The sequence below is a fragment of the Anguilla rostrata genome, chromosome 1, assembly GCF_018555375.3.
Source record: "Anguilla rostrata isolate EN2019 chromosome 1, ASM1855537v3, whole genome shotgun sequence".
In the NCBI taxonomy this organism is placed as follows: Eukaryota; Metazoa; Chordata; class Actinopteri; order Anguilliformes; family Anguillidae; genus Anguilla; species Anguilla rostrata.
The window spans coordinates 80,300,811-80,315,781 of record NC_057933.1 but is presented as its reverse complement, the minus strand read 5'-3'; the positions used below and the strand labels follow the sequence as shown (position 1 = coordinate 80,315,781).

The 14,971-nt window shown below is 40.6% G+C and overlaps 1 protein-coding gene across 1 annotated transcript in view; it reads left to right on the top strand.

Moving 5' to 3' along the window:
• Positions 1-14,829, top strand: part of LOC135236986 (sialic acid-binding Ig-like lectin 10) — a 91,333-nt gene extending 76,504 nt beyond the window's left edge. Inside the window, exons 16-17 of the mRNA XM_064303662.1 lie at positions 12,387-13,596; positions 14,018-14,829. The gene's annotated coding sequence lies outside the window, so the exon portion shown is untranslated. The remainder of the gene's footprint in view (positions 1-12,386; positions 13,597-14,017) is intronic.
• Positions 14,830-14,971: the final 142 nt, after the last annotated feature.

Here is a 14,971-nt window from a genome sequence, read left to right as displayed (position 1 = left end):
CCCTGCTCCATTGCCTATTTAGTTTAAACAAACCATCTCCCCCAAATTTTTCTTTCTGAGTTTTCGACAGGAAGTGGGGGGGAAAAATGAAAATTCAAAAAAAGGGGAAACCTTTTTTAATCTTACAATTTTTGAAGCTGCTTTAAAATTTGGGTTTTTGCACCTTTTTGGAGGAAAAAAATTGACTTGGACAATTGTTTTCAAATGTGAGGAGTGTGTCAGATTTTTGGGGGCGTAAAAAATCATCTATGCATGGGAGGCAAAAATTTTTCAAGTTTTTGGGCCTTACACACTTCAGACAATAGTTTTAAAAAAATATGCAACACTTTTCCCCCTTTTTACTAATTTTTAAAGGGGGGAAAATTTTTTTTAACACTTTTATTTCTGTTTTTTTTCCCCCATCTTCAGTGAAGGGGGTTTGAGCATGGACAAAAAATCTTCGGGGGAAAAAACTGGGACACAGAAATTGTTCTAAAAAAAGGATCTTATAGTAGCCCCCCCTCCTATCAGGGGGAAAAAGGGGGGGAGCCAGGGGGAGGGGAAAAAAGGGGAGAAAGAAAAGAGTGAAGGAAGGGGGCCCCCCTTTTTTTTCTGGGATCATTTTTCCCTCAAAAAACTTTGGAGATACCTTTTCCCAAAAAAAGAGTTTTTCCCCCCCGCTTTAACCCCTTTTGGGGGGTTTTCCTTTGGGCCCAAGGAACTTTTTATTTTTTAAAAAAAAGATTCAGTCTTCCAAGGTAAAACAAATCAGAAAAAACACAAAAAAGCAAAACAAAAGACATCACAATTTAAAAATTTTTAAAATAGATAAAAAAAAATAAAAAGTCAAAAAAATTTTGGGAATACTTGAAGATGAGGAGTCCCCTCTTAAAAAAATTTGCCATTTTCCCCCACCCTTTGAAGTTAAATTTTCCCCCTTTCCCAAAAGTTTCAAACAAAAAATTAAAAAAATTAAAAAATTTTTTATAAAAAAAAAAACACATAGACAACCCCAAAAGCTACAAAACAGAGAGGAGAGAAGCAAAAAAAAATTTTGTCGAAAATTTAAAAAAAAGGAAACCCCCATCAAAATAAAAGTGGTTTTTCCCCTTTTCGACCCCTTCCCCCCAATTTTTTAAAGCGTTTCTTTTTTAAAAAAAGACAGGGCACCCCCCTGTAGCATATAAAGGATTGCGCGGGAGTAAAAAACCTTTTTTCTTTTAAAAAAGGGACCCCCAAAAAAAAAAAAAAGGGTGAGTCCCCCCCCCAGTTTTAATTTTTTTTATTTTTTTTTTGATTTAATTTTTTAAAAATTTTTTTTCACCCCTGTTTTTTACTTTCATGTGTGCATCTATGGGGATGGGCAGTGACTGGAAGCCAAAGAAAAAAAACCTGGGGGGGGGGGGGGGGGGTTTTAAAGGGGGACAACAGGGGGAAAAAAAAGGCCTGTATGCCCAGCTTTTTTCAAAGAACCATCGTTATTTTTTTAGCTTTTTTTGCCACCATCTGAATTTTAAAAGGGGGGTTTAAAAAACCCCAAAAAAAAAATTATAGAACGGGGCCCTTGTTGATAAAAAATTTTTTTCCCCCAAAAAGAGTTTTTACTTTTTACATCTTAAATTATACAATTTAAAATTTTTTTTTGTGTTTTTTAAAACGTGGTGTGGTTTTAGCATGGCAAAGCATAGATCACCGGGGATTTTTTTTTTCTCTTTTTGTCGCTAAAACTCCCCAGGACATTTTAAAATTTTCTTTAAACTTCCAGTACATGTCTATACCAATAATTTTTCCTAAATTACACACAAACTAAAAAAAAAGTTAAAATAACAGGTACGTGTAGGTTTTTTAAGGGGGACAAAAATCTGCCTTTTCCCCACATTGGGTAATTTGGGGGTTTCCCGTTTATGGGGGCACAAAAATTTAAAGGAAAAAAAGGGGAAAAATACATTTGGCTTCTACAAGACAATAAATGCAAAAAAAAATCTCTTATTTAATTTTTTGTTTAAATTCCTTATTTTGCTCACGTAAAGGGTTTTGAGCGGGCTAGTTGCACTTATTATAAAGCAGTTTTTAAATTTCTTTTTTCACTTTCATATTTGAGTGAACAACGCATCGCATCCTCTATTGCAGTGTTTTTTTAACTATGCGTAGGAACCTAAAATCGGTGGCTGGAGTGTTTGAGGTCAGTCTCTAATAGTCGGCAGTCAGCTAGGCTATGTGGCCGTGTGTCTGGGGGTTTCCCCTTAAACTCTACATATTTCTCATTCTGGTCCCAATATTAGAGAAGTATTTTTAATTTGGGTCCCAGTATTAGAGAAGTATTTTTAATTTGGATCCCGTATTTAAAAGCTTAAGTTTGCTTAAGGGGGCCCTGACCGGAAGCTAATGCTAATTGCTTTGTCTCCTACGGTTAGGCCGCAACTTTTTGTTTATACCGTTATTGATAAATTTGTCCATGGCACTTCATTTTTTAAGTAATTCCTTTTTCATTTCCCCCATATTTGAGTAAACAACAGCACGGCACCTCTGTTCAAGTTTTTTAACTCGGAACTAAATTTGTGGCATTTGAGGATGGTCCGGAAGGAGCCGACATCTGAAAAGCTATTGTTAGCATATGTGTTTGATGGGCCCCCAAAACTACTACATTTTCTAATTTTGGTTCCTGGTTGTCGTTCATGTAATTCTTTATGATCATGCTAAATTTTTTATTAGCACTCCAAATAATGAACCCAAACTTTGTCCGCTTCAAGTACTTTGATTACCAGGTTATGTTTACTTTTGTGGCGATAAGATAGCTTGATTTTCATGTAAATAAAAAACACCAAAGTTTAGCAAAATTTGGTTTTCTACAAGACAATAAAGCAACAAAAATCCTTTTTTAAATTTTCCCTGTGTTAAATTCCTTATTTTGCTAAACTTTGTGACTGTTACGTCCCCCGCCTCTGTTTTCCTGGTAGTGTAGGTGGAGGTAGTTGCTTAATTACCTAATTGCCTGATTGCTTCCACCTGCCGTGGCCCAATATAAGCCAGTAGTACGGGCAGGGGAGTGATTTTTTCTTTTGGGGCTTGTGATTTGTGGGGAGAGCTTTGGTTTTGTGAACTTTGTGGGTTTTTGTTGTAATTTAGATTAATAAATGTCTGGGTTTTTTTTAGACATTTCTGTCTTGTTTTTGATCCATCTGGACTTTGTTTGTTGCGGCCAGTCGAGCCACCTAACAAAATGGGGGCCTCTCCGGGATCTCCCCTCACACTTCCCTGCGGGGCCAGGAGGGGCCGCGCCAGACACACAGACCCCCCTCGGCGCCCGGGGGACGCCGCAGACATACAGTACCCGCCGGGAGGCCGCGCGATAACACGGTACCCGGCGGCCGAGGACGACGCCCCGCAGGCACACATTTCCCCAGTGGCAGATTTCTCTGGACAATTTGTGGACTTTGGTATTTTTTTTTGTTTTGTATAGTAATTTTGAAGGGGGAAAAAAAAAACCTTTAGTTTTTTTTTCTTTTTTTCTTAAGGTGGGGTGTACGTTTCCCCCGCCTCTGCTTGCCTGGGTAGTGCAGGTGGAGGTAAATTGCTTAATTACCTAAATTCCCCGATTGCTTCCACCTGCCTTGCCCAATATAACCCAGTAATGAGGCGGGGGGTGATTTTTTTTTTGTTTTCTTTGGGGCTTGTGATTTGTGGGGGAAACTTTGGTTTTTTGAACTTTGTGTGTTTTTTTTTTAATTTAGATTAAAATTTCTGGGTTTGGTTTTTTTAGATCAGTTTCTGTCTTGTTTTTGATCCATCTGGGCTTTGTTTGTTGCGCCCAGGCGAGCCAGCCGGAACAGTGACCCATAGGCAGGAAAGCCAAATTGCAATGTAGGAAGCGAGAGCATTAATCACAAAACCTACACGTACCTGTTATTTTAACTTGATAAACCCCCCCCCCCCCCCCCCCATTTCTCAATTAGACATTATCAATGGACTGCAGCAATTTTTCACAGGTGATCCTCCACAACGAAGTGTCGGGGATCAACACCACACGACCGAGTCCATCAGGTAAACCTTTTTGGGTTTTTAAAAAACATTTTTTACATCAAGCCATCATTTGGCTTCTACAAGACAAAATGCAAACAAACTCTTATTTTAATTTCTGTGTTTAAATTTTTGGCAATGACTATCTTTTCCAAATTGGGGTATCTAACTGAAATTCCCTTGGTTCAGGTTTCAACATGACCCCGGAAGATTTTTGCTGCTGCGTTCCTCGAATTATTGATACATACCCGATCATGAAGGCCATTCAAAATCAGAGGTAGCAACTCCACTCAAGCAGGCACTTTTTTCATTATCACCAGTTACACTGCCAAATTATGGATGTGATTGGAATTTGGGGGGGGGTTTTAATTCTTTTATCAGAAAAGGGACCACATTGGATCGGACAGACCCACAGAGACAGCCCCTGAGCACGGCCAAACGCAGGTGAGCCTCAGTACGCGTTTTCCCCTGGGCACAAAGAAGGAGATGGTGTTGATAATGAGCAGGCGGATGGGGTCCGTGTTCCTGTCCCCTGCCCAGCCCAGACTGCAGGGGGGTCTGCTTGCTCCGCCCCAAGTCCAGGAGAGGTCGGAGCTTGCTCCGCCCCAAGTCCAGGAGAGGTCGGAGCTTGCTCCGCCCCAAGTCCAGGAGAGGTCGGAGCTTGCTGATTGGGGTGGCAATGGTGATGGGAAGGGGGAGGGATTAATTTTATGAGTTTGTTAGGATTTTTTCCCCCATTAAATTTTTAATAAATGAAATGATTGACGTCATTTTTTTTTTGCTTCATATTTTATGACTTTTCCTAATTTAATGGGGACAACTGGGTAAACATAAAATAAACATGATATGTTTTCAATGTCCTGTACACATTTTGACCCCAGGCTGTTTTAGCTGTATAAAACATAAGAAACATCAGCATTTTACACACATTTGTTTTGGATGATATTGAGGTCACTATAACATGCAATTTTATAATCTTCAAAAAACTTCCCTCAGCTTTAGGGCCCTAACCTAACATAACCATACCTGTAGTAGTGCTAGAACCACTGATAGTTCACTTTCCCGTGCCGTGGGGGAGGGGAAATATGGTTCCTGCAAGGACATAGTTCACACAACATAGGGGAGGAGCAAACATAAAAGCTTGCACAGCAGCCTTCTAAACCATTTCTCTTGGTGCTCTGTGTGCTCTCTTTATGCTCTCTCTCAATTGAAATTTTTTATGAGAATGAGACCCTTAGTGTTGACCCTCCTGTTGTCTCTCAACCACCAGCAGACACGTAACCTTCCAAAAATGGAAAGTTATTATGGTCCCTCGCCCAACTTGAACAACAGGGTAGACTTAGTGCTGCTAATGTCATCAAAATGGTTCCAGGCCCCACCAGATATGCTGTCAGCCATGCCCAAGACATAAAATCAGCATTTGAGCTCTTCGAAACACCATCAATCGAAAAGGATATACTTGAGATGACAAACTTAGAAGGGAGGCACGTGTATGGGGACAGTTGGAAAGACTTGGATATGACCCACTTGCAAGCCTACATTGGCTTGCTCATTTTGGCAGGAGTCTAGAAGTCAAAAGGCAAAGCAACAGCAAGTCTTTGGAAAGGAAGAGCAATATTTCCAGCCATCATGTCTCTAAAGACAATCCATGCTTTCTCCCGTGTCCATACGCTTTGATGACAGAGAAACAAGCAGGGCCGACGAAGGCCTGACAAACCTGCAGCAATACGGGATGTATGGGACAAGTGGGTTCAGCAATTACCCTTTCTTTACAATCCAGGCCCCCACGTGACTGTGGATGAATGTCTGGTTGTGTTTCGTGGGCGCTGATCCCTTCAGACAATACATACCAAGCAAACCGGCCAAATACGGTATCAAAATATGAGCAGCATGTGATGCACAGAACAGCTATGTCTGGAATATGCCGGTGTAAATCCCTGGTAAATCCCCTGGGGAAGCACCTGAAAAAATCAGGGCATGAGGGTGGTACTAGACATGGCTGAAGGACTGAATGGTCATAACATTACATGTGATCATTTTTTCACATCGTATGCCCTGGGTGAGGAACTATTGAAAAGGAAGGTTACCATGTTGGGGACAGTGAGAAAAAACATTAAAACAACAAAAAGATCTTTCTTTCCAATTTTAGGTCAATTAGTGAGATTTTATTGTGATTTGCATATTTTGTAATAGTCGCGTAATAGGTATTCTGGATGTATGGGGTGGGGGGTTATGTTTTATTTAAAGGGCTATTTAGGTATTCAACAAAGAAGCATAAAGTACCTGACACAAACTTGTGGTAACAATTTTAATTATAATCATTTTCTGGAGGTTTAAATTGCTGGGGTCAAACCCCAAGGATAATAGGTGTTAGTAAATTTGAAGATAACAAAAGTCAAAGTCAAAGTGTTTTTATTTGTCAAGTGTACAGTATAACACAGGTCATTCTGAGCAAAGAAATTCTTATGACATGGCAGGCAGCAACTACGTAAGAGCAAGAGCAAAAATATCAAAAGATATCAAAAATATCTAAAATATACTTAATATTAAACATAGTATTAAATATTAGCAGCAAATAAGTACCAGCCTGTACAGATGGGGGATATGGACAATGAGAATAGGAGTATTAAATATTTAAATATTAATCATATAAAGTGCAGGAGTGCTGATGAATATGTGCATAAGATTGTGATAATGTACATTGAACGTACATTGCATACACAGGAGGTCATGTGATCAATGTGATCCCTGAGATTAATGTTGCTTGTTGAGAAGCCTGATGGCCTGAGGGAAAAAAACTGTTTGTGAGTCTGGTCATCCGTGCCCGGATGCTCCGGTAGCGTCTACCAGATGGCAGCAGTGAGAACAGACCGTAGCCTGGGTGGCTGAAGTCCTTTTATGATTTTCTGTGCTGCGTCTGATTGCCTGGACCATGTGAGGTTATCATTTATGACCACACCGAGGAACTTGAAGGAGACTCTCTCCTCTTCAGCTCCGTCGATGTGAATGGGGGCGTGACCCCCCCCCCCCCCCCCCCCCCCCCCGCCCCTTCGCTTCCTGAAGTCCACAATCATCTCCTTAGTCTTGCAGACGTTGAGAGAGAGGTTATTGTCCTGGTACCATGTTGCCAAGACGCTGACCTCCTCTCTGTAGGCGGTCTCATCGTTGCTGGAGATGAGACCCAGGATGGTGGTGTCGTCTGCAAACTTGAAGATGGCATTGGAGCTGCGTGTGGCCACACAGTCGTGCGTGAACAGGGCGTACAAGAGGGGACTGAGAGTATGCAGCCCTGAGGGCCTCCGGTGCTCAGGGTCAGTGTAGAAGAGTGAGGTTCCCATTCTCACCACCTGGGGTCTGCCTGTCAGGAAGTCCAGGATCCAGTTGCAGAGGGAGGTGTTAAGACCCAGGTTCCTGAGCTTGGGAACGAGCTTAGCAGGCACAATTGTGTTGAATGCTGAACTGTAGTCTATAAACAGCATCCTCACGTAAGTGTCTCCCTTATCCAGGTGGGAGAGGGCGGTGTGCACTGTCAGGGCGATGGTGTCGTCTGTAGATCTGTTGGGGCGGTATGCGAATTGAAGGGGGTCCAAGGTGTCAGGAAAAAGAGAGCAGATGTGGGTCCTGACTAGCTACTCGAAGCACTTCATGATGATGGAGGTCAGTGCTACAGGGTGGTAGTCATTCCAGCAGGAGATGGCAGGTTTCTTTGGTACAGGAACAATGATGGTCTGTTTGAAGCAGGTGGGGACTGCAGACTGGTTCAGGGAGAGGTTGAATATAGAGGTGAATACCTCCACTAGCTGGTCGGCGCCAGCTGGGGTATATAGACAGCTGTGATTATAGCGGAGCTGAATTCCCGAGGGAGGTAGAAGGGATGGACTTTTATAGTTAAGAGCTCCAGGTCTGGTGAGCAGTGTTTAGCGAGTACAGGAGGGTTAACAATATACTCAGTACTCAGTATTTTCAGTACTGAAAGCATGAATAAATTATTGTCCAGTTCATGTTGTATATATGTGGTTTTATGCATTTTTTTCAACAATTAATGTTTCTCAAAAAAAAAAAAAAAATAGTTTCATAGTTCCATAGTCGTGAAAACATTATTTTTAAAAATATTGGCAATGTATGATGTAATTCATTAATCATTATCATCTGTTTTGCAACCTCTTAAATTTCCCAGTGTGGCAATTGCTGTCTGTATAATTTATTTCTCTTTATGGCATGCTGTGCTTCATTTTGCTCACGATTTATAGTATACCTTTCTCAGACTGCCAGACAGCACAGCTACGTAAGGCCAGTGTCAGGCTCTGTCTGTGGGAGATAGTCGCTACGTATACACGGAGGTAGTTTGCAAAGTGTACCACACTTAGCCGTGCTGCTTAGAAATCAAAAGGAGTTGTATCAAAAGTATCTAAGAAAATATTATATGTAAAGGAGGGTTGCAGGAGACTGGGCTGGATCAAGGAATGGTAGCTGTCCCAATGGGGTTTTGATCAGCACACAGGAGTCAGGAATCTTTGGTTTTCTGTTTATTGAACTTCCAAATAGGTAAATTCTCTAGGCACACACAGGTGTGGGTGTGTGGGTGTGTGTGTGTATATGCATGATATGAAAAGGAACGGGAAGAAGAATCATGCAATATACAATTATCACAATTCAACAACAACTATAACAATAACTATACAATAAAAAGTATCATAATGATCCAAATAATAATCATTAACTGTTCTAAATAATCATTAAAATAGGAAATTAGGATGAAGGTGAAATATCTCTGAATATGGAAAATCAACACAATACGATCAACATTAATGGGGTACGATAAATAAATAATCTTGCAGAAAATGGCTGACTGAAATTCTACCATAGCACAATAGCGCCCTCTTGTAGCGAGAGGTGCGCAGGAAGATAGAAAATGGTGATGCTCATACGGCAACATGTGCTCAGGAATTACTAGCATGATAAAAGGAATGATATGCAGCTATATAGGTACTTGTAGCATTAAGCGCTACATCATAATTATCAAACTAAACAGGTGGTAATTAACAGGCATAGCTGAAAATGATGTGGGTTTGTAAGGAGGGCTAATAGCCACAAACTGGCCAGGCTATGCTATCCAGAGCCAACATATATCTCACCACAGACAGCGTGGCCCACAGTAATCTGCCACCTTCCTTATAACACACAACGAAGGAGCAAAGAAATACATTTCACAAAGAAAAATACTGATTTCAGGAGTAAAACTTCAGAATTTTGCTTTTGGAACAAGAATGTAAAGTATTGCAATTTATTGTTCTTTCTATGCATGAGCAAACAATCTGTTTTTATCTGACACTTGACATGATGTTTTGTTTGACACCTTTGACCCAAATCAGAAATGGAAATACATCATCCTCACCCACAAGCTTTATCTCAATCAGAAGACACAAGCAATCACCCAAAGAAATCAGCAGCATCAGTACTTCCTCTAAATTAAAGTAACTTCATGATGTAACATGGGGGATGACATAGCTCAGGAGGTAAGACCGATTGTCTGGCAGTCGGAGGGTTGCCGGTTCAAACCCCGCCCTGGGCATGTCGAAGTGTCCTTGAGCAAGACACCTAACCCCTAACTGCTCTGGCGAATGAGAGGCATCAATTGTAAAGCGCTATATAAAAGCAGTCCATTATGTATCAATCCAAGTATAACTACTAGTACTGAACATGAGAAAAGTACAATAGATTTCACACATTACTTAACCCTTCACTTTAACAGTTAATGCTTTGTACCGACTGTTACATATACCGTTCGATAAGGAATATAAGCTCGCTCATGGTCACTTTATTTACTCCGCACTATAGTCTGTCATCATATCAACCTTCACCTACATGCCCATTCTGCTAAAAACATATTGTTTCAACAACGCAATTTCATCATTTCATCCTCATTTCTCTCACGCTGTTGTTATTTTCTCATATGCAAAGCCTACTGGGACATATGCGTCTGCTCCTATTCTCCAGTATCAAGTTTTCCGGGTTCTAGCTTAGCAAAACAGTGAAGAGGATTCCCACTTGCAGATAAGCCTGTCAAAATGCCTTATAAACCTTACAAACACTAAAAGCATATCCGCAAAATAACAACGGAGCAGGACAGAAGGGTACACAAGTTGCGATCTAGGGAGCTCTAATTCTACGTGAGTACATACACTGGCCATATACCACCTACGTTTCTGATGCGTTTACACTTACGCATGCCTGCCATCCCAATATAAAGTTCAATGTGGTCACTGTAGTCTGGATCCTCATCCTGCTTCTGCCTCTGATTGTTTTCAACACGGACATGCATATTTAACTAGACAAGAAAGCACGCCCTCAGCCAACCTAAGCCGTGCAGCTCCGGAAGTAAGCTTGCACTGTGCATGTCCTCGTTGTTGAGTGCAAAACATTGAGCTCCCCATTAAACTGAATGGGGAATATCAGACTTTTGAAGGCAAAATAATCTTCCCTGATGGTATTTTGATACTCGATTGAGGAATGTTACGTTTCACATTAAAAGCAGATTGAAAAATATGCATTATGTAATAAAATATGCTCATTCAAAAAAATATTTTTCTAAGACGTCTGGACCAATGAGGTTTTTTTTTTTGGTTGTTGAATCACATGATTTCTGCATTAAATTCAATGGGCAGCAAGCTCTTTTGCCCTCAACAGCTGTCAACATGCGCAATATGTTTCCCGATACTTCCTAGGCTTCACTGATTGGCCACTCCTACCCTCTCCAGTTCCTGTGTACGCTGTATGATTTTCAAAGGCATAAATGACAGTGCTCCGCCTGATTTATTTCCTCCACGCCCTCCTTACGCTCTCTGGTGCAAGAAGGAAGTCACAGGGCAAAGCTGTGGGCCAGTGATGTCACTTTTGGGAATAACTATGTGAATATCCGTGATGAAATATTAAAAAGTATAAGATAGCACTTTAGACACAATTAAAATGAGACTTTAAAAAAGCAACAAAAAAATAAGAAATATGAGTTTCTCTTTCTGGGCAATGTAGTATATGAAAAACAAGTTTTCAACGAACAAAAATGCCAAGTTACTCACACATACAAAGCACTGTCTGTAAGTCATTACTTCAAATCTAGGCCTGCCATTAAAAGTATTGATATCAAAACTGTGCCAAGTTACATGAAACAATATTGGCTATCTTAGCTCCGACAAATTAAACAAGCTGTATTCCAAAGCAATGCTACCCAGTGTTTACTAAATTATTAAGTTATGAAACATTATGCGCTTCTGTCCCTCCCAGAGATCATTACATTACATTACATTACATTCATTTTGCAGACGCTTTTATCCAAAGCGACGTAAAAAAAAAAGTGCATTTCATGGTCGTAGACAACTGCTGAACACGGGTTCAGTAAGGTACAATACTTATTTTGTACAGCTATTTCTAGCCGAGAACAATGAACACTATTCTGGCCTAACATCTGCAAAGCCAACTAGGCAGAAGAATAAACTACAGTATTAGGACAAATACAAATTACCAAGAAGTGCAGGGATGGGGCAACATGTAACATGTGACAGGAAAAAGGGTTTTTTTTTTTTTTTTTTTAATTTTTATTATACAGCGTGGTGGTGGTTAGTCTAGGTATAGTCTGAAGAGATGAGTCTTCAGGCCACGGCAGAAGATGGGTAGTGAGGGGGAGGTTCGGAGAGGGATGGGGAGTTCATTCCACCACTGGGGAGCTAGGGTGGAGAAGCTCTGTGATCCCTTTGGTCAGGTGGGAGGGGTTACAAGGCGCCCTGCTGCTGCAGAGCGGAGTGGTCGAGCAGGCACATAGAATTGAGTCATGTCCTGCAAGTAGATGGGGGCTGTCCTGTTGGCAGCAGTGTAGGCAAGGGTCAGGGCTTTGAACCGGATCCTGGCAGCGACCGGTAGCCAGTGAAGTGATCGCAGCAGAGGAGTGACGTGGGAGAATTTGGGGAGGTTGTAGATGAGTCGGGCAGCGGCATTCTGAATCATCTGTAGTGGCTGTATGGCACAAGCTGGCAGGCTTGCAAGGATCACCTAGCATGTGACACACAATTCCTCGTATTTCTTTCTTTGCATTGATGATAATTCTTTTTTGACGTCATGCCATTGTCTGTAGGATAAAGAACTATTGTCTGTTGGTAGTAAAACAGCTGACCAGGATAATATGGAAAAGTATAAACATATTTACCCAGCAATGAATTGCCTGGACTGGTTGGTGTTGTTTGAAATGGAGTAAAAAAGGGGATTCATCAGCTGTGTGTGTCGTGTTTTTTCTGGTTAAACTCCCATTAGTATTTTGATGCTTGGTGGAGCAGTCAGATACTTTGTTTCATGATGACTGGCTGTTGTAGATTAACTTGATTTTATTTTCCTTCATACAGAATGCGCACTATCTTCAGTGAAGGTACTGGGACACAGGAGATTGATCTGGAAAAGAGGATCTGAAAGAAACCCCTGTTCTTATCTGGGGAGACCGCAGCGCCCAGGATCAGGAAGAATGGAGAGAACCAGAGGAGAGAGGAGAGAGCCAGCTGCTTCAGATCTGGAGCCATTTTCATTAAATATTAAATATTTTGGGAGATACCAGAGGAGAGACCCGCCTGCTTTAAATCTGAGGTTGTTTCCATCAAAGGTTCAATGTTCCTTTATTCGTATCCAGGGAAGAATTTATCTTTTAGACAGGAGATGCAGCATTCCACCGGTACAATGGACATCAGAGCAACACAAAACAGCAATACAACACAAAATTCAGCACAAGAAAATCGGTGAAAGTCTTTAAAAAAATTTAAAAAGTCATGAAAACACATCATTGGGAGAAACCTACCAGAGGAGAAAGCCACCCGTTTAAAATATGGAGCCATTTTCTTTAAGATTTTGGAAGATCATCAAACAAGGTTTCTTTACTTGAGCACAAGGATAAAAAAACTATTCAGCGCTCAAGAGTTTAAAATACAAACAGGCAAGTATCTTTTCAGCTGTTTTTACACAGATTGGCATTGTGCACACAAGTGCGGCAGTGGCCAAAAGCCGTTGCTGCTGCTGCTCCTGCTCCATTGCCTATTTAGTTTACACAGTACCGTCTACCTATTTTTCTTCTCTGAGTTTTCGACAGGAAGTGGAGGGCTAACATGAAAAATATCATAAAAAGAATCCTGTTGGAATCTTACAATGTGTGAAGCTGCGTAATTCCCAGTCTGTGCACCTCTAGGAGTGAAAACCAGTGAATTGTACAGATTGTTGTTAAATGTGAGTGAGTGTGTCAGACTTTAGTCGTCTTAAAGTCGCCTAGTGTATGGGAGGCATAATCTACAAGTTTTTGGACTGCGGGCGAGAAGCTGGAGCACCCAGAGTAAGCCCACATGGACCCGAGGAGAACATGCAGGCTCCACACGGAAAGGCTCCGGCTGGGATTCGGACCTGGGACCTTCATGATGAAGGATTACTGTGCTATTTATTTATTTATTCATTTATTTATTTATTTATCCAGAAATAAATGTATTTTTCTGGCGGGAGATGCAGCTTTCCACAGGTACAATGGACAACAGAGCAACACAATACAGCAATACAACACAAAAGACTTCACAAGACAAGGTAAGAAAGTAGGTGTAAGTAATTTAAAAGGTAATAAAAACACATTATTGGGAGAAACTTACTAGAGGAGAAAGCCACCTGCTTCAAGCCTTTCACATAAAATGTTGCAGATATGTGCTTAAAAAACACGGATCTGGGACTACACAAGAATATTCCAACAAAACCAAACCAGCAAAATAGAAAAATATATTTTTTTAAATAAGACACTAATGCTACGGGGAATCTAATGGAGAGAAGGAAAGATGAATTTTGATCAAATTAAATCAAAATGTCCCACTTAAACAGTAAAGTATAATTATTATGCCAGTCCTCAAATATATATGAAAAGTGTTTCCAGATGAAACAGAGAAATTCATATTTTTTTGCACTTTTGCCATGTTGGAAGCGAATGGGCTGGATTCACATTTTACGTATCACACAGATTACGTATCACACAGAAGGATAACGCATGCGCTCATGCACAAAGGTTTGTGCGGAAGGTCCATAAGGACAGGTGAAGGTGAGCGGCGCTAGTTGCACTTATTATAAAACTATTTGTTTAGTTATTTCTTTTTTCACTTTCATATTTGAGTGAACAACAGCATCGTCATCCTCTATTGCAGTGTTTTTTAAACTGTGCATCGGGACCCAAGTGAGTGGTGAGTCCCGTAACGAGTCGGCAGTCAGCTAGGCTGTGTTAGCCTGTGTGTCTGATGGGTCCCTTAAACTACTACATATTTCTAATTCTGATCCCAATATTAGAGAAGTATTTATAATTTGGGTCCCAGTATTAGAGAAGTATTTTTAATTTGGATCCCAATGTTTAAAAGCTTAAGTTGGTATTTCATGTTCTGTATGTGGAAAGAATCGGAGGCCTGACCGGGAGGCTAATATGCTAATTGCTTTGTCTCCTACGGTTAGGCCGCTACTTTTTGTTTATACAGTTATTGATAAGATTCTGTCCATGGCACTTCATTTTTTTATGAAATTCCTTTTTCACTTCCATATTTGAGTGAACAACAGCATCGTCATCCTCTGTTGCAGTGTTTTTTAAACACTGGCCGGCAGGAGGGTTTGAGGATGGTGCCAGAAGGAGTCAACAGTCTGCTAGGCTATTGTAGCATATGTGTTTGATGGGTCCCTAAAACTACTACGTATTTCTAATTTTGGTTCCTAGATTGTACGTTCATGTAATTCTTTATGATCATAGCTAAATGTTTTATTAGCAACTCCAAATAAAGAACCAAACTTTTTTTGTGTCCAGTTTCAAGTATTTTGATTACACCAGGCTATGTATTCATTGTGTGCGATAAGATAGCTTGAGCTTTTACATGTAATATAAAAACATACATTTACAGAACTTATACTTAATTGTAAGATGAACAAAAGAAAATTA